This window comes from Accipiter gentilis, chromosome 10 (assembly GCF_929443795.1).
Source record: "Accipiter gentilis chromosome 10, bAccGen1.1, whole genome shotgun sequence".
Taxonomy (NCBI): Eukaryota; Metazoa; Chordata; class Aves; order Accipitriformes; family Accipitridae; genus Astur; species Astur gentilis.
This window is the reverse complement of record NC_064889.1, coordinates 30,481,294-30,505,117: the sequence shown is the minus strand read 5'-3', so window position 1 is coordinate 30,505,117 and position 23,824 is coordinate 30,481,294.

The following is a 23,824-nucleotide window of genomic DNA, read 5'->3' as shown; positions in this document are numbered from 1 at the left end:
GTCTCCAAGTTGTGGAGTGGTTGCACAGAGCAGGTGTGTGTGTTTGTGCCTTAAGTCGTTGCAGCTGTTCAGCCGGTGCAAGTGAGTGAGAGCTGAAATGCTCCAGCTAAACTGTCACAGAAAACTTTGCTAGGGGAGTTTATTTAGTTTGCTGAGCTGGTATAAACCGTAGGTAGGGCTTGCAAGCTTTTTCTGGAGAAAATTTCAGCCTCAGCTTGTCACGGTGGTCCTGCCACATTAGTGTTGCTCTGTAGTCATCTGTGATGGTGAGAGGGTGTTGCTGATTGAGAGTGCTGCTGCTCCAGGCTGTGCTGCAGGTGGGTGGTATAGGACCTGGGAATCAGGTGGGAGCCCACTCCTCTCCTGCAGGTCTATTAAATGAATTAAGCCACCCTATCTGCAAATTCATTCCTGCTTGCTTGTTGTAGAGAGGTGCTACTGGTAAGTGCCTGGGAGCTGTGTGTTTGGGGGTGGGTTTGGTTGGGGACCTGGCAAGGTTGTGCAGTGGTGGTGCATATGCACCTTGGGGCGAGAGAAGTCGATACAACTTTCAGAGGAGAAATAGTATAGAGATAATTTAACAAGAGTAATCAAGCTTACTTGGCTTGAGAGCAGCTAGACCTGAGGCAGGAGCCCTGGGGCTGCCTTCCTGGAGGATGCTGGTTTTCAAAGATGCTGTTTAATCCATATGAGAGCTGCCTGTGTGGGGAGGGCTAGAGTGATGCTGGTGGTGAAACTAGCACATTGGAATAGTTTCCCTTGGCCTGTGGGCTTGTTTCCCCTGAAGCTGTGCAATAAAAAGGAAAATTCAGGCAGATAAGAATAATGTAGCAGAGTGTTTTGTTTTGGTTTTTATGTTTTGTTTATTTGCTGCTTTAACTTGTGACTTGCCAAGTATAGAAGAACCTGAGGGTTTCCTAGAATGTGGCTAGGGTGAAGCAGCTCTTGCTGTCCTGCCTTAGTTTACCCCAGAGACCTGCTGTGGGTAATGGGAAAAGGCAGGAGCAGCAAATAAAGGTTTGTGGTCATCTCTTGCCTGGTTTAGGGCTGGAGGGGAGCATGTGAGTGAGGGTAGTCAGCTTTGCGAGGCAGCAGCCTCCCTTGGCTGGTTTTGTGGAAGTGCTCTTCCATGTGTGCTACAGACCACCAAGCTAACTTCAAAGACTTAGAGACCTACAGCCATACCTGTGAGAGAGACAGAGCAGAAGAGATGAGTCTTTGCTCCCTTCTAAACAATGACAGAGGGTATATTATGCAGCTCTCTTGGGTGATCTCTAGAAGCAAATCCTCTCTTTTTCTGTCTCTGAAGTGTTTTTACCAAGTATCAAACTTGTGTTTCCTGTTCCTCTTGGGAAACCAGTGGTGATCTGAGGTACCTGCAGTACAGATTAAAGGGAAAGGGTGGTGGTGCTTGATGTCCTGGGCTTTGGGAGCTCGCTCCACATCCCCAGCAAGCACCCAACTATATGGGGAAAAACTGGGGAGTGTCTCAGGTTGGCCTGGACAATGCCTAATGAGTGATCAGTGTTCAGCCCCTAAGTGGAGGTGGTCTGTGTTGGACTGGTGGGTGCTCAGGAAAACTTGCAGGCAGAGGGATGTGCTTGGCTGGAGCACTGGCTGCTCCCTCTGGCTGCAGGGATGGTCATCTCATGGGGTGGGCACGAGTTCCCAGGGACCCTCTGCTGTACCAGGTCCCTTGGGCTCACTTGGCTCTGCAGTAGGCTTCATGGGGATGCTCTGGTGCATGCCTTTGCATGTTATTCCCTCTTTATGACCACAAAAGCAGTTCTCAGACAGCCTTTACCCCTATGGCAGCAAATACTAGTACATACATGTGTGTGTACATGCTTTGCCCTGGAGGAGCAGTGAGTGGAAGCTGAGTGCAGGCTGCAGAGCCCTGTGATGGGTCACTGCTCTACTCAGAAAAGGTTGGTCCAGGGTTGAGCTCATTCTGCAACAGTGCAGTCATGCAACACCCCTGGCAAGGTGAGAAGTGTCAAACTAAACACCCGTGACTACCTGACCAAGGGCTTGCAGGAGGAGCTGCTTCTCTGCCAGTGTGGGCTTGCTCTCTACACCAGACTCTTGCTGCAGTCAGCTCAGGCAATGGGGAGTTGAGAAAACTCTTCTCAACTCTGATTTTGACTTGGTGGCTGAGCCTGAGAGGAGGGCTGGGCCTTGGTTAGACTGTTGGTTGAGCGGGGAAGATGCCACCCAGCCAAAAGGCTTTGTCAGCCCCTTCTTTGCAGCCTGCAAAGCCTCTGGTTCAGGATGCTTTGAAGAGTGCAATGCATTTCACAAACTGTGGAGTGGGACAGCTGTGGTGCACGATGGGTCTCTTCCAGCCCAGGTGATTTGAGTGGCTCTGCTTTTTGTCCTGAAATGTGTATCTAGCTGTGTTTTGTCCTTTCCCTGCTCTAACCCCATCCAGCTCATTGGGCTGGGGATTTTGCTCTGTGAACATCTTTGCTGGGTGTTTGAGAGAGCTGAAATGTCAGATTGACCTTTTGAGGTTTTTCTTTTCTTGAGGAAGAAGGTTTCTATACAATTAATGTCATGAATCAATCCAAAGGGATACATTTTTCTGCACCAGTTAAATAGAAGATCATTAAACCTAGTATTTGTTTCCCAGCTTGCCTGCGCTTTTGCATGGTGTTCAGCTATAAATATGATCTGTGCTTATAACAACATAAACTACGTGCTACTCAAAAGCAGGAGAGAACATATACCTCTTTTTATTTTTAAGCTGCCCAAGAAATATATACACACGTTCCTAATATGTTTACTTAAGCAGGAAGCAGACAAACAGTTTAAGATAATGTTTCAGCCTATTGTGAGTTACATACTCTGCAAAGATTGTTTCCTTTATGTAGTAATTTTTCAAACACAGAGAGAAAAAGCTGAAAAATCTTGTCAATTCCTTAATTGTAGGAAAGATTTGCAGGAATTTCCACTGCATTTCCCCCTCAAAATGACATTTGAGACCACTGATAAGGGGAAAAGGAGATTAAATAGTCCTAATTCTTTTCATATATTATGGAGACTAATTCCTCTTGCTCTCACCACCATGTCCAGCTGACTGCCTCGTTGCTGATTTCCCCTGTTTGTGGGGACATCTGAGGGGTGATATGAGTCTGAAGGTCTGGAAAAGGAGGGGATCCGTTTAAAGAAGGAAGATGCTTAATTTGTAGGCAAAACTTATTCTGGATTTGGTCACACCCTATGCTTAAACCCTGCCACCCCTCCCCCCTCCCCATTTAAATATCTTTTGGCTGACATCACTAAAGAAATGGGACATCAAAGTGAATTTTAAATGATACAGTACTTGAGAGCTGGCAGCTGATGAAGCCTCATCTCTGGCAGGGTGACTGGTGGTCTGCAGGCACAGCCTAGGGACACCAGCAGAAACCTTTGTATAGGCTGTGGAGAAGGGCTGGGTGAAGTTTCTCCATCTGTGAAAACCACCCCAGATTGGGCAAATGACCTCTTCTACTCAAGCCTGCCCGCAAGGGAGAGGGTGACTTGGGAGTCGTCCCATACGTGCTTGTCGCTGGCTAGAGGGGTGAGTCTCCATTGCCATGTCTTTCCCATGGCCATGCAGCCAGGTCTAGGGCAATCGTCCTGCCATCCATCCTGCAATACTCTTTTGTGTTATGTGCTTCCTGGGGTTGGAAAAAACCAGCAGGTTTCTAAGGAGCCTGCTGCACTCCAGCCCTGGGGCATGGTCCCTCACCCTACCCCAGCCTGCAGCAAGGGCCAAGCCGAGGACTTCATGCCAAAAATTGCAAAATGCCAACCAGCCAACAGGCAGCTCGTTGGAGCCAAATTCTGCCCTCAGCCACGCTTGAGCACCCGTGGTGAATTTTATTTTTGTCTCCAGGTCGGTCAAGACAATTATTTAGCCTTTTGTGCGCTGTGAGTGCTGCTCTGGTGGGTGGGGGACCCCCCTGAGTTTGCTGGGTGCTGGGACTAGGGGGAAGAAAGAACAACTGTTTAACTTGCGAGATGCTTAGATGGGCTACAAATAACTTGGCGGGTGTGTATTCTTCCCTCTCATCACCCCGGTGCATGTCTCACCCAGTGTCATGGGAACCCGGAGGGACCACTGTCTGCGCCCATGGCAACGGCTCCTCGGGTGTCATTCCTCCTCAGCCTGTGATGCCGAGCGGGGCTGTTGCGGTGGCTGGAGAGCACAATGAAGGTAAAGAGGAGAAGCTTGGGACTCCTGGTGTCAGGAGTAAATTAAAGCTGGGTGAAGAATGAGGATCTGATGGCAGTTTCCCCAGCCTGGGATCCTGTCCCGAGTCAATGGGGACACTCAAAGCCTGAGGAGCAGCTTTGTGGGGTATCCTAAATCTGAGGGACAGCTCTCCGATAGGCAGATAAAAGGCAAGGATGTATAAGGAAATAATTGTGATGGGCTGGAGCCTAATTAAAACAGGGGTTGTTGGTCAAAAGTGAAAAGAAAAATGCAGCCTGAGAAAAGGCAACTAGGGGCAAACAGATGGGACGAACTCTGACCCCTTCAGCTGGAAGGGGACAGGGAGGTAGTGGCCAGCTCTGTTCTCTGCCAGGGTCCGGGGGGGTCCCAGAAGCTGATGGGCAGGACCAAATGCAACCTACAGCCTGCTCCTTTGGAGCAAGGTCCTCCTTGGGATCCTCCTTCAGCAGCATGTGAAGGTGCCTGCTCAGACCTACTTCTTGTAAGGACAGAAATGAGGTGCTTTGGGCAAGTTCTCCAGTGCCCAGCAAGGTCCATGAGATGCAGCTGCCATGACTGCAGTCGATGGGATTAGAGGAGAAGCTCCAAATGGCTGTAGTTTGCTTGCCCAGACCCATGGATAGAGCCCTTTTAGGTCGCTACTCTTGTGGCTTCCTGAAGACATGTTGACCCCTTGGTGTAGGGACATCTTAACTGCCCTTGCAAGGGCTGACCCCAGCCTGAGGCACTTCATGAAATCCCCTGGATGTCTCCTCCCATCCAAACACCATCCAGATTTAGAAAACTGCCTTATCTGGGTCCCTGGCCCACTGCCACTCTGGGTGTAAAGTCATACAGTGTCATTTTTCCACCCCTTGATGTGGTGTAAACACAGCAGTGGGTGCAGTGACCCCAGCTCAGCTGCAGCGAGTTGCAGCAGGGTTTGCACAAGCTCCCATGTACCGTGCCCCAGCAAGGAGGATCTGGTGGGGGTGATGGGGGGAGCTGCAAGGGATGGGAGACGTGTCCTGCTCCCCGCTCCCTCTGGCACTGACCCTGCAAAGGGCTTGGAGCTGCTCGTGTGAGCTGAGTAACTGACACCGGGTGCAGCAACTGCACAACCGCTCTCATTAGGGCTGTTTGTTTTTTGCAGTGAACTGTGTGTCACACTGAAAACTGATACTGTGGAGAGAAAACAGTGTCCTTTCTTCCCCCATCCCCCTCATGGAAATGAAGGGGCAGCATATATTTACTTGTAAAGAGATACGAGTGACTCGGTGAAATAATAAAGGAGCTGTTAAAGAAGCAAAAATTCCCAAGTAGGGAGAATAAGTAGAGGTTTTATTCATTTTATTGTGTTCTGCTTTCACTACACACAAATATAAGCCCAGCACCAAGGGACGTGTCCCTACGGTGCCCAAAGGGGCTTGTGACTGACAGAAGGTGGCACAGGCAGCGCAGAGCTGAGTCTGGTGTGCGGACAAGTCGCCCCAATTGCTCAGTTGTTAACTGAAAGCCTTGTCATCCTGCTGAAATTGCCACTGAATGGACAGAGAGACTCGGAGACATGGTTTGGATAAGTACGCAAATTTCCCGATGCTTACAGGAATGTTGGAGCTGGCAAAAGAAGTTTTGCAAGAAACAGGCTGTCTCTGAAGGTTTCTGATGCCTCGTGCTGCTCCTCTGACTGATGCTAGGAAAGGGCAGGGGTTGTGACACTGGAAACCACTGACAGCTCTGTTTGCATTTCCTTCTCCACTTGTAAATGCACTCGGTCAGAGCTTTGTGTGGAGTCCTCCTACGTTCAAGACAACTTGTGTGCAACAATGGTACCAGGGCAAACTAAAAACAAGATAAAATTAAACATAGGAGTGACCTACCGTGAGCTGAAATGACTTTGAGCTGCACTTTTTTTGAAGGGTAGGTGTGTCCAGCACCATGGCATAGTTAGGCAGGGCAGCGTGTGTGTCGATATAGATCTATGTACTTTTTTTGCACTTGCTTTATTCTAGTGCCTGTCTTGTGCCTAGATCCATTGGGTTAAGTGCACTGTGTCTGCAGTCAATGACAAAGCTCAAAGGGAGTCTAAGCATTTGCCCTCTCTTCCTGTTTTGGTTTAGTCTAATTCACTCTAAAAGGTGATTTTTGGTTGAATTTCCCCCTCCATGCCCTGCCTACCCTCTCCTCTGCTGTTTCTGTCTGCCTTTGCTCAGAGGTGCCGCCAGCGCTATCTTGGAAAGGAGCTGGAGTCAATGCTCTGATAAATTAGCTTGTGTTTGTTCAGTGTAAAGCAGTGCACCATTCCCAGCTGTATTGTTGTTCTTGGCTTGAAAGTTTCTTGCTGTTTTCTAATTTGACTCCAAGTCCTGGTTCCCGGACTCCGGCAGTGGTCTGCCCATGCATAGCCCTGTATGTGCCAGCCAGCCAGGGACCTTGGCCCTGGCTGGAGGTCTGCAAAGTGGATGTTTAGTGTTTAATCTGCTTATTGCAGCTCTTTGCTTGGGGTAACGAGGGCACATGTGTTTAGTGAGATGGCTGACCTAGAGTGGCAAGGGACTGGCAGACAAGATTTTGTTATATGAGCTTGGCTCTGTAATGAGCATCCTGCATGGGTGTGCTGCTCTTCAATGCCTGAAATGTAAGGCAAGATGAGGATGATAACCCCAATCTGCTGTATAAGAATCATGCAATGGTGAAGGGATTATTTCTTAGCAGTGCTAGAACCAGTGTAAAATGGTCTTTTTCATTTTCCATTGATTTTCTTTTAATTATTTTTTCCTCAAAGCTTTTGATTTTTCTATGTGGGTGTAAGTGCACAGAGAGCACATTTAAAAATCAGACTCTGCAGCTTTCAAAACAAGCCATAAATCCACACCTTGATGTGGAATCAATAATTTAGTCATGTCAGCTGGATTTTAAATATGCTTCGAAACCTAGTAAAGGACCAAATTACAGGAAAAATGTGCTGGCCTCGGCGGGTGGCACCTGCCAGCCCATGGGCTGTGTAGAGCAGCGTTCAGGACAGCAAAGCTCTGCATACGGAGGAGCTCAAGTGAGGGAAACTATTTGGTTTCTCACATCCAGCATCTAAATATAATGTCTTTGCTATAATTCTCTTACCGGCCTTTACAGATGCAGGAATGAGAGCCCAAACGAGAGAAACATCAGGAGGGGAAAAAAATTACTTGGCTTGGGATAGGTAAGGGGAAACTTTGGAATAAGAAAAGACTGTGCTGTTACAGTGGCTGATTCAGCCTGCTATCCAGCCTGGAGGAGCATTATGGACTGATTCTGGCAGCTGGTTGTTAAAATGCTGGATTTTTCTGTGGAAACAGTTACTACTGACCGTCCCATTCACAATTTATTTCACTCATTCATTAGTTCCAGGTGAAGCCTCATTTTTCCATAGTAGCTGGCCAGAATGAGTTTTCTGAAGGCTGGTCCAGATGATTTGGTGTGAAGGAAACTGGATTTTGCCCCAGTTGAAAGCAAATGGTATTAAATATTGATGGAGCAAACCTGCAAAAATGAGAAGTATTAGCAGTCACAGCCAGATTCATTAAATCACCTCTGCTTGGATAAACACCCCAAATTATTGGGATTTCAGAGGTGCTCAAATATTAAGTTTATGTTGGATCCAGAGCAATATTATCTCTGGAAAATAAATTTAGCTTCCAATGTGGAGTAGAGTAATCATGGGGTGCAGTCAGGCATGAGTTTTAATATTTTCAAAAATTTGTCATTTTTTAAGAGCTCTTTGTTTCCATTTTGAAACGTGCTTGTCCTGTGCGAACTACGGCAAAGCCCTGGAGTTAACCTGTACCCACTGACACCTGTTTATCCTGGGTGATCTGCATGTCAAAACCAAACATAGGCCTTTCCTCCAGGTTCCCTAGGTTAACTCTGGATTTATGCCAGAAAGAAGCATTTAATCCTTTGATTTTGTTGGGGTTTCTAGTCAAGGCAGTGATGAATCCAGGCATGTAGAACTAATTTTTATGTGCTGTGGTGTCGTCCCTGATTAAAACCAATAAAACTACAACAAAGCTATGTCTGACTTTTGTATGAAAATAGGTATTTTAAGTTTTAGGGCTAAGTGGTATAGGGATGGGGGTGAAATTTATATAGGACCTTACATAAATCACCATTTAGCGTTCTTGGGCTTCTGCAGTCATGGTTAATGAGCAATCCCTGCTCCCACTGCTGTGTGATGTCACTGGTGTTGCATATGCAAGGACATAAGCAAAAGCCACACTCATGATGAATTCCACCTGAAGATGCAATGACAGCAGTGCCTGCCAAACAGGAGGATAAGGTCATTGCAGGAATTCTTTACGTTCTGTCTTCTGCACAGGGTGCTGGAGCAATGAGAGTAAAACTATAACAGTAACCAACAAATGGGAAGCTCTAAATGGCACTAGGTCTGTTTTTTCTTCCCCTGATCCCACCCCCAGCAGAATATGGAGAGAATAAACTGTTAAATTAGGTTCTGTCTTGACGGAGACTATATAAGCTCTACAGACAGCTCTGTTGCTCATTAGCAGTGTGTATATGGGGGGCTGCAAAGGCTCTGGCCTCAGCCCATCGGTACTCCCAGTGGTATCTGTACTATAGGCCATGTGATGGGGAGGCTTGTAAGCTGCTCTGAAGCTCTGCCATCCATGCTGTGGCTTATTAACCATAAATAAAAGTAATTCTGTGAGTACTGAAACTACTAGAGCTCAGTTTACTGTTGATTGGTGTCTGGTGGCTCGTTCAAGTTTTATTAATTGTATTAAAACTGCAGCATGAGCTCTGTGCTTCTTAGATGCTAGAAAATCCAGACTAATAAGAAATGTTGCTGGAGTGGGTTCCTCAGGGTATGACAATCCTGACCAAAGATTTTTTTTCCTTTCCATGGTGGGGGGCATGCCTAACCTCTTTCCCCTGCCCCAAGAGATTTTCTGGTGTGCAAAGGATTGATTTTTATGCTACTGCCTTTCTTTCACTGGGAATGTTAATTGAGCTCTTTTCCTTCTACCTACTTTCTTTCTTCTGCCAAACTTGAAGTAAGTTAATATCTTGAATCTGTAGTCCCTGTCAGAAGTGGATAACAGGCTCAAATGCTAGATAGGATGAAACATGCGTACGGCGTGACTCCATAAACCTTGTTTCATTTGGAAAGTAGGATAAAAGACCTTAGTAATGAATCTGAATCCTTGTGATTAATGAACAAGGCCAAAGAGCCTTCATTTTGCTCACAGCTATTCTGTGGGCAAAAGCTGTCGGTATTTGACAATTTTTATTATTTGCTGCTGTTTATTCTTTAATTTCTAATATGGGAGGCTTCACAGTTTTTTCCATAGATATTGGGACCAAAAGCAACTTTAAATCATCCAGGCTGTGACCTCCTGTACAGCACAGGCCAGAGAATTTCAACCCTTATTGAACCCATTAACTTGCATTTGACAAAACCACGTCTTCCAAAACACCATCCAGTCTTGATTTAAAGGCAAGAGATGGTAGCTGCCTTGGGAATTGCTAGAAAAAGAAGGCTTCTGCAGCTGCCTTGGTGTTTAATGTTATTCTCGGGGGGAGGGGGGGGGGGGGACGACGACGATGACACAACAACCCTAGCTTGTTTTAATGTCTTGGCAGCTCTAGTTTATGACCTCGTGCTGTTGGTATTATCCTCCCGCATTTAGCAGCGTTTTTCTGACCAGCCCTTGCTCTGGGTGTTTGTTATTCTGGGCACTTACATGTTTAGGGAGATGCCAGGTAGGTAAAAGCATGGTGGGTCTGGGTGGGTTCAGTGGATGTCTGACTTTTCTTTTCTTGGTCACAAATGGGCACTGCAAGAACTGTGTAAGCACCTTCGCACTGGGACACTTGCACCCCCAGAAGGTCCATGGTTTCTCTTGTTCTCCAGGAAAAATCAAGGCGCTGCCTTGCTCCCTGTCCTTGCAGGACTCTTATCTACTTGGATCTGAGCTGAGGCCATGACTTCTTTTAGGGAGGTTCCCCAAACAACTGCCAGATGGCAATCGCATTCAGTTCCTCCAATCAGGCTGGTTTTGAACCACTGACAACAGGGTAATAACTGCATATTCCTATTCTTTAAACCAGCCAAATCCTGAGCTGAGCTTTCTTCCTTCCTTGTCCAAATGTTTGAATAAGTGAAGCCAAGTTTTCTCTTTTTTATGAAATAATATTGCCTTGATTCATGTAGATGTTAAATAAACATGTAAAATAAACGGACTGTGAAGCAGGACTGAATGCAAAGCTGAATTCCCATGGTCCTTGGCTTTCAGGATCTGGTTTTCTGACATCTTCTGTGGCAGGGCAGGATGCCTTTGGTTCTCTGTGTCTTTCAGATGGACAGGCTGTCATTTTCCCACTTCCATGATTTTATAGGAAAGAGGTTCAAGACAAGCAAGACCAGAAAAGATTGCCAGGGACCGGTTAGATCCTGAAGCCAGAAGATCCCATGTCATTCATGTTTTTAGACCTCCAGGCCTCAACATCCTGGTGGTAGAAATGACTTTCTCAACGTCCATCCTCAATCTCCCCTGCTGCTTTGTCTCTTCTGGAATAAGTCCTTCATCTCCTGTTGCAGCTCGCCTGTGCTTGAGCGCTGTTATGTTTCATCTTGGTCTTCTCTCTCTCAAAACCAGGGAACCCAGGAAGCAGTTGCTTTTTGGGAAGTGCAGCTGTTAAATGGACAGAAGTTTGGGAAGACCCCTCTTGCCTCTACCCCAGACCTGCCATGGTGACCCTGGGTAAGTCCTTCCATCTTGGTCTAGCTCTTTAATTTTTATCTACTGATGACCAGTCATGTTCGCTGGGATTCCCTCTCTGTGTGCTGGACTCTGCTTTCCAAGTGGGACACTTCATATTGGAATATGTAACATTTTAAATTTTTTTAAAAATTATTTTGGCACCACTTCTATCTCTCCCTGAACTCATAAACAACCTCTGCAAAGATTAAAGAGCCTAAGCTGACAGAGCTATGTCACCTTTTTGTGTTGGTCTGTTGCTCGCTCCTCCTTCCTGTACCTCTGCCTGCCCTCAGTTGGCGTTGCATGTAGCGCTCTTCTCTTTTTCCTCCTTGAAGTAAGGTTCATGTTTCCATGTGCTTCCCAAAGCCTCAGGCTGTGAGGGTGCTTTAGAAATAAATCATTCTATCACCCAATTGCTGTAGTGTTTAATTACCCCCTACTTGATGGAGAAGTCTAGAAACATAAACAGAAGGGATTCCAGCAGTTCTCCCAGTGTCTAAATGTTTGAACCATATTGTGTGCTTCATGCTCCATCTTTTGCCACCCTTCCAACAGCTGCCTCTCTCATTTCCAGTACAGTTTTGCTCTCTGCTGAACGCTCAGTTCTGATGATGTTTGGGTCTGTTAAGTGCTTCTAACCAGGAAAGGTGGCTGCAAAGCAGGAGGGAGCTGTGTGCACTTGCTGAGCACTACACTTTCTTCAAAAGATGGAGATAATGGGTATGATGTCACCCCCAAGTGTATAGGAATTTCAAGGTATTGTGTATTTAGTCCTTAATGTTCTTAAATGTATTAATATATTTTAGCCCTGATTAATGAGTTGCATGAAACATGAGTCTTTTTACCTTCACCTGTGTTTCACATGTATTGTGTTTTCTTGCAGCTGACTGTGCTCCAGGGGATGGGCAAGTGTAGGCTTGCTTAATTTCATGACCTCACACAAACCAATTACCCCATTTACAACAGCATTATGCAGTGCTGAGTCAAAAGCCAGTTTTACAGCATTTTAACACCAGGAGTTAATGTTTCTTTTCTTTCCCTTTCAAGAAAGGAGCTGTCATTCATCCTTTCCCTTCTTCAGACCTGCTAGATAAATCTGTGCTGACTTTTCTGGTGTGCCTTGGTGAACTCCCCTGCAGGTTTAGGCTGGTATATAGTAAGAGAATTTGGGTTGCCTTTTCTTCCCATCAGTTTAGCAACAAAGTGTGTGTTGTGGGGTTTTTTCTTTTTCTTTTTTTTTTTTTTTTAAATTAATTTAATGAAAGGCTGGGATGCAGTCATGGGGATGCAAAGGTATTGTTTCTCCAATACTTGTGCTGTTCCAGGAGCATGCAACTCTGAAACACCTGTCGAAGTCCTAGGTACTGTATATGGCTGTTTTCCTGCAGCGCTTGAAAGTTCAGAGGATTATCCAGAGTTTATCCAAACTCATTAGAAGCTCTTGGTCTGGACTGAAATCTGGAAACTCCACAAAATTAGAAGCAACTCATATGACGTTTCCACTGCTCCTTGGTTTTGCCAGAGCAGAGGCATGAAGAGATCAGCTTCTCTTGTGGTATTATGGCTTCAGGTACAGGCCAAAGCCAACAAAATGCAGAGATGTGCAAAAATGCTAAAATAAAGCATGGCAAAACCCCCATGTTAGCTGGATGTTTTCAAACCTCAGTAGAGGGTTGGCTTCAGTCTGGCTGGTTCAGCTTTCGGCTGGTTGCTTCATCTGCTGAATCTAAGACCAGAGGCTCCAGTGGATGCCAGGAACCAAACCCTGATCATGGTGTGGCTGCTGCAAGTGGTGGTGGGGCCTCTGAAGCTGTTTTGAGGACCTTGTGTTCCTCCTGCGAGGGAGGGACAGGAGATAGCTTGAACTTTGTCCAAATCATAAGGTCAGACTGAAACTTGGAGTTAGTTTTGTTTGGGTGTTTCTGCTTTCAACCTTCTGTTAAAGTGACAGAAGTGGGGCTGGGTTCCTCCTCAGAGCAAGTAAAGCAGTTGTGTTGGCTTTCTGGGGTCTTTCAACCCACCAAGTTTGCCTTTGTGGCAGTGGCGAACTGTCCCACCAGGCTGTCCTTGCTTTGGCCAAATGGTATGGCTACTGGAGCAGCCTTGGCTTTCTGAAAGCCGCAGCTGTTTCTGAAACTGTGAGGATTGTGTGCTGATGAGCACTTGATCTAATTATCATCCTTTGGCCAGGGGTTGTCATTCCAGTGTTTCTGCTCACTTGCTCCATTCCCTACATGCTTGGCATGATGGTACCAGAGATTGCAGGAGGAAGGTGAAGGGTTTTCTCTGGCACAGCAAATCTCCTGGGATCTGCAGCAGGCCAAGGAAAGCTTTGCTTCCGTTCTGTGTGTGATATTGGAGGTAGCTCATTAACCCATTAGCCCTTTGCTTTGGCTGGTAGCTGTGGAGCTCTCCCTCCCCTCCTCTGTGAGATGAGAAATTCATGTGGAATTAAGTGTGCATGGCTGAAAGGATGCCTTTTGCTGGAGGTGGGGACTGGGCTGTTACCCTTGTTAACTGGGAGGCTATTTCTGACTCTGTCCTGCAATTTGATTTTCTTTCCTATTTGATGGTGGGGAGGGGTTTGGATTTATGTAACTGTTCTTGTTCAGTTGCTTTTTGGGTGATGGCCAATTGTTCCCAGTCTGGAACGAAGCAAAGTTTCCCTATGCAAACAGGAGGGTGAAGCAGGAGAAGGACCATTGACTCGGACCCTCCAACCTTCCACAGTCCACACTCTATTTTCCTCTTGCTCTCTATTTAGACATTCTAAAAGGCTTTACCACCTATACAAGCCCTGTCTGAGGGAAGCTCAGAAAGGGGAACTGATTCACAAAAAAGGTGAAGCAGTTCCAAATGCATGGCCAAGTGTCTGTGCAGAGTGTGGTGGAGAAGGCAACCACACTCAGCAGTGCAGAACAATGTGGTGGCAAGCAGCTGCCTACCTAAAGGAAGGCAAAGTACCTATTAAAGCTAGTGGGAAGCTTTCTTGTGTATGGGATTTCTGAGTTTGGCCCTGTAAATATTCATATTGTTGGTTTTGTGTTTTAATCCATGGCCCCTCTTTAAAAAGAAGAACTTTCTTAAAACAAATTAAGAGCTTGCTTTTCCCCTGCTCTGTCTGGTCTCTTCAGCTCCAGTGAATATCTCTCAGCTCGCCTGGGCCCTCCTCCCTGCTGTGGCATGACACAACTCCCCTGTCAGCAGCACATTGTTCTTATTGACTTTTATTATTCCACGGGCTAAATTACTGTGCGCTTTGATCTCCTGTCGGACTCACTGCTCAGAAAGAGGGGGAAAAGGTTGACTCTTTATTTTGCATCTGCCTCTCTCATGCAGAAAGGTCAGGCTATGGAAGGAGATAAAAAGCCAGGGAGAGACTGCGAGGTTTTAGAAGTCTTTGGTAGAGAAACACTCTAGATATGTCAAGGTGAAGTCTCAAGGAGAGACTAACTGCTGAACAGCTTTTATCCAACCCTATGCCACAGTACCACCCATCCCTGTGAGCAGGGTGCCCCAGTGCTGACATGTGCTTAGCAGAGAAGGCAAGTAAGGCCTGGAAAGAGTCAAGGCTCTAAAGTTTGTGGGTGGTGGGGAATGGTCACTGCTGTCCCTGTGGTGAGACTCACCCTGCCCTTAGACTGAAACTTGTCCTATGGGATATACTGAGCTGCTTGTGGGGGTGCTCTGGCAGCAGCTCTTTGCTCTGGCAGGTCCTTTTGAGTCCCGTGCTTACGGTATGTCTTGTTTTTCTCCTACCCCCGTGTCTGTTCATGGTATTTGCTTCCTGAGGTTCTCAACAGGCAGGTGCCACCTCGTCTCTCTCCCATGCGTGGTGGTACTGGTGGTGGCATACCTACCATTGCTGTTGGGCTTAGTGCGAGAATGTAATTTGGAAGGACTTCACTGAGGTGGCCCTTGGCAAATGCAGTGGGTGGGGATGGATCCCACTGTTTCCAATACAGGCACTGTCTCTAAGCCTAGGAGCTGTTCTCCTTTCCAGCTGAGTTAGTTTAACACTGGAGGGACTAGCCAGGGCAGAACTGGTGCAGGAGGGGAGGGTGGGGAAAAGCAGCTCACTTCCACACTTGCCTAAGGTACAAGTTGTTAGATTCATATTGCTCTTGGGTGTTAACTTTTGTGGAACAACTGAGCTGCTGGGGTTGTGTAAAGCTGAGAGTGCTTTCAGAGGGAAGTTGTCTGAGTGTGTGAAAGGATGTGGCATGTTTATGAATAATGAACACTAGTCTTGGGACTGGTAAAATTCACATGTGGTGCATATTGCCAAGGGCTCTATGAGGATAGCTCCCCAAATGCAGTCCTTGCTCTGCTACTGCAGTTCCAAAGCAGTCATGATGGTGGGCAGTGCAACTGGGAGGAGATGTTACTCAGGGCTTTGGAAAAATGGCTTTGGGGTTTGTTGAGGGCCCCAAGGTGTCCTGGAGAAAGGAGAGGAAAGATAGACCCTGAGGGATGTGTTTCTATGACCACAGCAACTTCCTCTGACCCCTGCCTGCTCATCAACAGGCGAGCATGGCTTGAGCCAGTGAAAATAACTCGAGTACTGCACGTGATGTTAATGACCCCTCAAGAGGCTCAGCACCACTCAACACCCTTTTAATCTCCTGGCATCAATACAGGAACAGAAGAGCTTGGAGAAAGCATGTACATTATCACATTGTAGAGCAGCTCCTCAAAATCTGAGGTCCTAAAAGCATTTAAGCCTTCCCTGTGCTGTTCCAAAAGGGACTTTTTTAAACCTCAAGTTAACTCGTAGGTCAGCACAGTAATGTGTCCCTCAGTAAACCTACGGTGTCCTGTTTCTGCTCTTCTGGAAGAGTGCATGTGCTTTACTTATTTCAAAGATGCCACCACCTCTCTATTGGTGATTGCCAAGCTTAGCCTGATGCAGAAGTGATAGTAAGGTAAAAGAAGATAGCATCTTTTATCTGATTTGTATTCCCTTATTTTAGGTTGAAGCCAAAGACAATATAATGGCCAAAACCGATGAAAGACCCTATGAACTGGTTTGAAAACAAACTAGGCTTTGTATCTTGACTATACAAGAGTATGAACTAAGACAATTTCTGGACACCGCAGGTTCTGTTTGCAGGTCTCATGATCCCTGGAAGAACTAAATTTTCTTTATAAAACCTGGATTTGTGTAGCATGCAAATGCATTGTCCTGTTCATTCAAGCCCTCCAAGCAGAACGTGGGGACACATTGACAGGAGTTGTCTCCATGCAAAGTTTCAGCTCACCAGAAAGGAGAGATCCTGGCTACAGAGGCATGAATTGCTGTATGAGATCACTCCAGGGTAAGGCCAGTTAGAGAGCTAACTGAGGTTGCTCTCTTCATCCATCCCCAAGGAAATCACTAAGTATTGGAGGTGGGAGAGGGACTGTTGCACCTAGAGAACCAAGAAGACTATGAATAAGTGCCCATTATGTGAAGAAATACCTTTTCAAAGGATCCCTTAGTCTTGTTACATCTCAACTATTGACTGAGCTCTTGGTTTTCTTTCCACATAGTGTCTAGTTTGTTGTCTTCATGTAGTTACTCAGTAGATATTACTACTTAATATGCATGTGAGCAGTGTAACAGCTGATGAGAGTGGGCTGCAGCTGGCTTGCATGATTATTTGCAGATTGACAGCAACCCAGGCCTTGCAGTAGGGCTATGGTCATGTTGGGCTGCGTGTTCCAGAATGCGTCGTCAAACTTGCAAGCTAGCACCCTGATTCAGCAAAGCCCTTAGAAAAATGCTTATGTCCTGCTAAAATAGGTGAAACTTCCTGTTCTTTGAAGGATAGCTTGAACATAAGTTTACCCTAAAGCATGTGTTTACTGAGTAGGGATGTGAGAAAATAAGAGTACTTCTGAAGAGTGCTTTCCCATGATCCAAATTGCTCTTTTGCTTTTGTGTTGCAGTTGCTGTTTCCTATGTGTCCGAGCAGCTTTTAGTGCAAGAGAACTGATCACAGCCTCAAGCATGGGATTTACCCTACTATGACATCTTCCTGTGTTTGTGCCCTTGAAAAGGGCTTAGTAGAAAACTGCTCATCTTCACTCTTGACTTTTGTGCTTTTATACTCTTCTTGAGTAAATAGGTAGCTGCTGTTCTTAGTGGTGTGCTGTTGAAGTGTCTGACAAAGGAAATGACACTGATGTTCAAGTTAACCCTTTGACAATGTAAAAATAGCTGGGGTGAAACAGTGCCCCCGAGAGCAACTCTTGTCCCATTCTAGTGCACCTTTATTCTGAGGAGAAAAAACATATAATAATTATAAAAAGAAATAAAGGGATGTTTTCCTGGACTTTGAAAGCTTTTGACCTTAAAGAAGAATGGTCTATTTATAACAGCAGGACTGTATATTTTTAAAAGCCTTGAGACACACGTGTGCTGAGGAGTCAGAGATGCTCTTTGACTCCAACTTCTTTTTTGACCTCTGCTAGATTAGTGAAGATATAATTTGTAACATGACCCCAAGAATCAAAAGTCTCTTTTTATTAAAAACTTCGGAAATGACCTCACAAGGGAGTTTGAATTGATGAATGCATAGATAAGAAATCCTCTACTGAAGCTCCTTTTGAGAATAAATGCACAGAACAGATGAGAATGTGGATGTATTTGGGACAAAACTCATTCATTAAGCCATGCAGCTAGAGAACTAAAAAGAAATGAGTAATAGAGAAGGATTTTAATATATAAATAGTTAGTCCAGTATCTGTCTAAATTAGAGCCATTGAGCAAAGTATTTCAGCATGTGCTCAAGGGAATACTTGAGCATTTTCATGGTTTTACCAAATCTAGGTCCAAAAGTGCCTATTCTGGCCATCTAACTAGATTTCCTCCCAACATTGGCCAAAGAAATTCACCTCCTTGTTTCGGCAGCTCCTATTTTGCATATATACTAGAGAGACCCAGCTTTGGTTGCTGGGGATGCTGTTGTTGATTGCTTTCCTCTTTTGGGCAGCTGGAGTTGCATCACCTAAAAAATCATTACTAAAAATGATTGTTTTGGGTTTTTCCTCTCTGCCTCCCACACTTCTTTCTCTGTGCTTTGAATTGTTTGGTGGTATAGGGGAGTTGCTGATTCATTGGCTTTTCTCCTGCAGCTGTACCTGACTTTAATTAAGATTCTGGTGCAGGAGACCAGGTGGACAAACCTCACAGCAGAGGAGGGACAATATTTTCCTTGGTCCCACAGTTACCGCAGCTCTGTTGCCACTGACAAATTTAGCTGTTACCTCATGAGCACATGGCACTGTGGTTTGCTGCAAGAAAACCTTCAAGTGCTGAAGCAAAAGGGCAGAGCGATGCTTGTGAGAAGCTGGAGAGCATCTGCAAAACCAAACAGGTTTGTGACCATTTACTGGAATAAAAGTAGTGAGTCACTGTGGTAAGACAGCAAACATTTTTAGAGTCAAGTGCAGTTCCTTTGGAGCTTTTGAAGTTTTGTAGGGTAGGGCTGAGATTCACTGGAGAAAGAAATTAGATACAACACTCGGAGCTCACTTGACCAAAGCTTTATAAGTTACCCATTTTGTCTTCAGGTGAACAAGGAACTGTAAAAAAAGCTTTGAATGGGTCATATTTTTGCTATTCCACTAAGCAACACTGTCAAATCAAGAAATTCCTAGTGTCAGCAACTTTGAATCAGAAACACTATTCTGCCAGGCTTCCAGGCATTTTAAAGCAAGGGTGTGGGTTAGCCAAGACCCCATCCAAAATGAATAGTTTGCACTGTGTTGCTGCTACCTGAACAGGCTGCCATGTACCCCAGCCTGGACCTCTCCCATGCAAGGTGATGACTCCTGCTGAGCTCTTGTGGGTGTCTGCTATGCAGCTGTTTGCCTTTTTTTAAAAAAAAAAAAAAAAAAAGAAAAAAAGAAAAAAGCAGCACTGGAATGATACTATTCAACATGAAAACTTGGCATTCAGGCATACCACCCACTTGGAGTGCTGGATGTGCAGTGCTTAGAGTCCTCGGAAGCTGTGAAGGGCTGGGACTGAAGTGCTTTGCCGGCCTTGTTCTGAACCTCTACTGAAGACGAGAGTTTCGCCGAAACTGAAAGGGGAGAGCATGAGGCGGCTGGGCTGCGCCAGGTCTTCCTGGCGGGATGTGCTTTTAGACTAAACTACCTGAGGCATTATGGGACAGCAAGTAATCCCGCTGGAGGAACCTGAGCTTTATAAACTGAGGGCACAGTGCAAAACAGTTGCCAAGCGTGTAATCTCTGCTTATTATCTCCCTAATATACATCATCTGATTCACTGCCAGCACGTACTTCCGTCTCTTCGTCTTGCTACACCCCCCTTTCCTGCTTGCTGAGAAGATAAAATGTGTTGTTATAACTGCAAATGGGGCCCCTGGGACTGCTCCTGAAACCTTGGCAGTAAATTGCCCTTCGTCTCTGCAGATTGCCTTTGACATTTTTGGAGTTTGAAAAGTAAAATAAATAAATATAATTTATTTTATATATACACAAAATATATAAAAATAATATAAATGTCACACTGCAAATCCAAGAAAAAAGTATTAACCATTTTATGCTGGACACATGGCTTGGCGACAAAATGTCAGGGTTTCCTGTGCGTGCTTTTTACTATTTCCTCTCCACACTTGCTGTAATCTCTTCAAGACCTCTGGAAGCGCACATAAATGGAGGTTTGTCTTCTGGGTTAATGTCAGTTGGTCCCAATTTTAGTTTCCGCTATGGGTCATATTGACAGGAATCCTGAGGGTTTGGTTTTTTTTTTTTTTTGTGTCAGTTGTTTTTTGTTTACTTTTTTTTCTGCCTTCCTCTGCAGCATCCAGCACAGCTGGTTGGGAGCCTTTGGGCACCCCTTGTTCCAGCAGTTCCTGGTTTCTAGGGCTGTGCTGGTGTCAGCATGTGATAGCTAAATGCTATGGCTGTGATGTTTCAAGTAATGTTCAATGGCAGATCGGGCCTCTTTGTGAGGATGTGCAAAGGAATAGGGAGTTTTGAGGTCCCAGTTGTGTTTAAGGTAGCGTGTGCATTGGTGAACTAAGGCTGGTAACAGCTCTGCTTGTTCACAGAGATCCTGAGGCTTGCAGGGAGTTATACTGATGAAAACCTAGGAAGAAAACTGAGTGCTTACTCGTTTGGGTGTCTTTAAGACTGCAGGGATGCTCTCCAGCATCCAGCCCCACTGGGCAGCAATGATGCTGGGTCACCGCTGCTGCGGAGCAGCCGGTGCCAGGGACTTACGGGGCTCAGATCCATCCTGCTGTGTTGCAGCTGCCTCTTGACTGTCTGGAAGAGCTCTCTCCAAATTACTGGGCTGGGGGAATCGGCTTTAGGCTGAGACTCTGTGCGCGGGGAGGTTTTGGGGGGCTGCAGGAGGAGGGCGAGGCTTTGAGCTGAAAGGGTGGTGGGGCTGGTGGAGGGGGCTGAGTCCATGCACAGTGGTGGTGGGGAGATTGCAAACAGGTCTTCAAGGATGGTGCTGTGTGTGTACAGCCCTCCCCTACCTCTGTAAACCTGGGGAAGCACTTGAAGTCATGACTTTTGGCTCCAGACGGGAGGTGACCAAAAGCAGTAGAGCTCGTGTAATGCAGCAGGAATCCTGCCCTGTCCCTGTGCATTCGGGGTGTCCCGGGGGGGGCTGGGGGAAAGAGGCTCATTGCTGAATGCAGAGGCATGAGGCCAAATGCAAAAAGGCTGTCATCCTTCTGAACCAATGCGGAGAAAGCAATGCCACGTTAAGGTACAGAGCTGAAACACTTTGACCAGGGGAGAAAGTCTGTAACTCACAACCTGATAAGAGGAACAGCTTCACCTTGCTGTGCTCTTATCACGGTGTTCAGTATTGCTGCAGAAAGCGGCCAAGCCACAAGAGAACTGAGGGCACAGCAAGAGGTCCTTCCCCTCTTGCTTTGCTCCATGGGGTCCTTTCTGCTGCAAGCAGCCTCTAGAAACCACCGAGAGGTGCAGAATCAGAAAATATGAAAGTATCGTTGAAAGCTATGGCCTTTTTCCCGGTGGGTGGCTGCTCTGCATTTATATGGGGGGTCAGACCAGATCTAAGTGGTCCCTTTTGGCTTCAAAGTTTATAGCTATTATGAATGCCTCTCAGCATGCACTGCAGGGCCTGTCTCTACTCGATAACATGGCTGTATGAAAGAGTCATAAATCAAACCTGAAATCTGGCAGGTTTAATAATAAATCCCAAACTTGTGCCAGGTCTGTGAACTTTTCAGTGTAACTGAGGTGCTCTGAGAGTGAACCTGAGAAGTTTGATGGTTGCAGGAGGAAAACAGGCAGAACTTGTCAGCTTTGACCCCAAATCAAGGAAAATGTTGTGGTTTTGGCTAAGTGGGGCTTTGTGGCTTTTGTTAACCTGAGGCTCAAAGCAAATGTGTGTTTGCGAGAGGGAGAGGGGGGAAAAAAGAGCTTGAATTTAAATGGGAATGCTTTTTTGTAATGTTTCTCACTGCTCTCACTTGGAAGAGGGTAATGCAAGGAACCAATGGTTTATCTCTGTATTGGGAGAGTAAATAATGCTATGGAAAGCCTATTTTGTTACTGTGAAGTTCACATGTCCAGATTCCATATCCCATGTAGCCCAAGGACTGATCCTTTCTGATCACTTTTGCATCCCCTGCCCAGAGTCCCTTTGTGCCACATCTGCGCTAAACAGAAGCAATTAATTCCCTAATGGGAGTTCAGATGGGGATTAGTGGGGAGCAGAGAGGACTCCATGGTAGCTCTGGACTAATTTTGTGAAGGAGGAGATATTTCCTGCTCAGAGAACATAAGTGCTTTTGGGTGGGAAGATCCCAGCGGGAATGCGACTCCCATGTTTTTTCCCTACCTCTTACTGCACTGCTGAACAAGCAGCACCATTGATGGCCCCAAACTCATCCTGTGAGCCTTGCAGCACCCCTGTAAGTTACAAGTTGGGGGAAAAATTGTTCCTGTGTTGCCTGTTTTTCCACCTCTCAAAGCATAGCAATTGAGCCAAAGTGGGATATGGATTTTGCTGTCATCTCCATGGCAAGAAACAGTCTTAAGAGAAAAAGCTGCTCCTTTGGAGAACCCAATGTTTCCAGTGATTTTTAGCAAAGAACTACAGCTGCTGTTGCCCAGTCTAGTTGTTGTACTCCTTGGGTTTCCCAGCTCTTACACATATACTCTAGCTGGGTAGTCACATGGACAATATATCTACCTGATGCCTTGCTCCAATGCCACCTTGGAGAGATATTCAGTATCTGATACTGCCCAAGCGTTACTGGGAGTCAATACTTTTTGAAGATGTGGGTCCCTGGGTGACACTACAGTTCAGGCAGTGCTCAATGGTAGTTTCAATGCTCCAAGGCACCCTACTTGGAGAAATTTTTAGCAAGTTAAAAGGTGCTTCTATTGAAAATCTTTTTAGGCATCACTGTCTGCATCTCTTGGACCCCATATGACTTTAAGAGTTATTGACTTTATTGTTTATTAGCTTTTTTTTTATTGCTCTTGCTCACAGGACACAGCTGCTTGTGTAAGTAAATGCAAAATACAGGCATGAGCGAAATGTGCAGGGAAGTCCTTGGAATATGGGTCAGGGCAGAGGTGGCTAAAGGCTGAGGAGGAAACTTCCTGCTCTGGAGACAATAGCGTGATTGATGCACCCAAAGAGCTGATTTAATCCAGTTGAATTATTTCATCGTGAGGCATAGAACCGCGATAAAGAGGCTTCCTCCTCTCTGGATTGATGCAGGGAGGCAGCCAGATAACAGGATTAATGATCTGAGCCCGCGGTTCAGGTTTCATCCCCAGTCGCAGTATGAATCAGATGTGACCCTGCTGACTTGGTTGCAGTTATTCCAGAAGGGCAGGGGTTTAATGAAAGGTGGAATTGAGCCTCCTGATCTCCAGAAGACTGGCTTTCTGGGCATGATTAATTTTTCCAAGTCAAACCGATCTTTTGGGCCAGTGAACAAGTCTTTGTTCAATGCTGGCAGAGACGTGTTAGGAGGAGGAGACTTCCCTGCTCCGGGCTAGACCCCTTGGGGCCTGCTCTCCTCAAGTTAGGATGTCGTTTATAGGTGACGAGATGCTCATTGTGTGTGTGAGTCCTATTTGTATTTGACCTGCTGGTTTCAGGCTGGGAGTGTTTATTAGGGTTGGAGCTGCACAATCTGGGCTGCATCCTTCGTGTTTGGAATTTGTTTTTTTCGTTGGTTTTGTTTTGTTCTGCTCAAATGCAGTTTTTTAACTTGTAGGAAATACTTGCAGCAGGGGTGAGAAAAAGGTGGTGATGGTGGTGGAAAATCTCTCTTTTTTTTCAGCCAAATCAGTTTTCTGATCCAGTCTGCTGCAGGGCTGGTGTAAGGGCTGGAGCAGGAGCAGATGGGCAGGGGCGTGCAGTGGGGAAGGGACCGCTCCTTTTTGGCAGCCATCACGTCAGTGCTGGACAAAGTGTCCCTGTAACTGTATCCAGTGAAGTCCTGCTGCATGGAAATGCTCAGGAGGGCTTCTACAAACTCAGCTGGATTCACTTTTGCCCTCATCTCTCAGAGGTTTCTCCATCTGGAAGGACCCAAGTGGTGCAAAATAGCAGTTCCCAGAGCCTGGAAGGGAGCCATGGATAGTAGGCTCAAGCCCTAAACTATGCGTGTGAATGTAAATTGTGAACACCTCCAATGTGCAGGCCGTTTGGATCCATGGCTCTAGCCTTGGTCTCCTTTCATGATGATCAGAAAGGGGTGGAAAATATTTATACTAACAGATTGTGAGCAGCTGTTTTAATGAAGCATTTATGTACTAGGCAAACTTTAAATTGCCCCAAAATGGGACACATGTGTTTTATAAATACGCCATTATGAAGAATTGGGGAGTAAGAGATTCT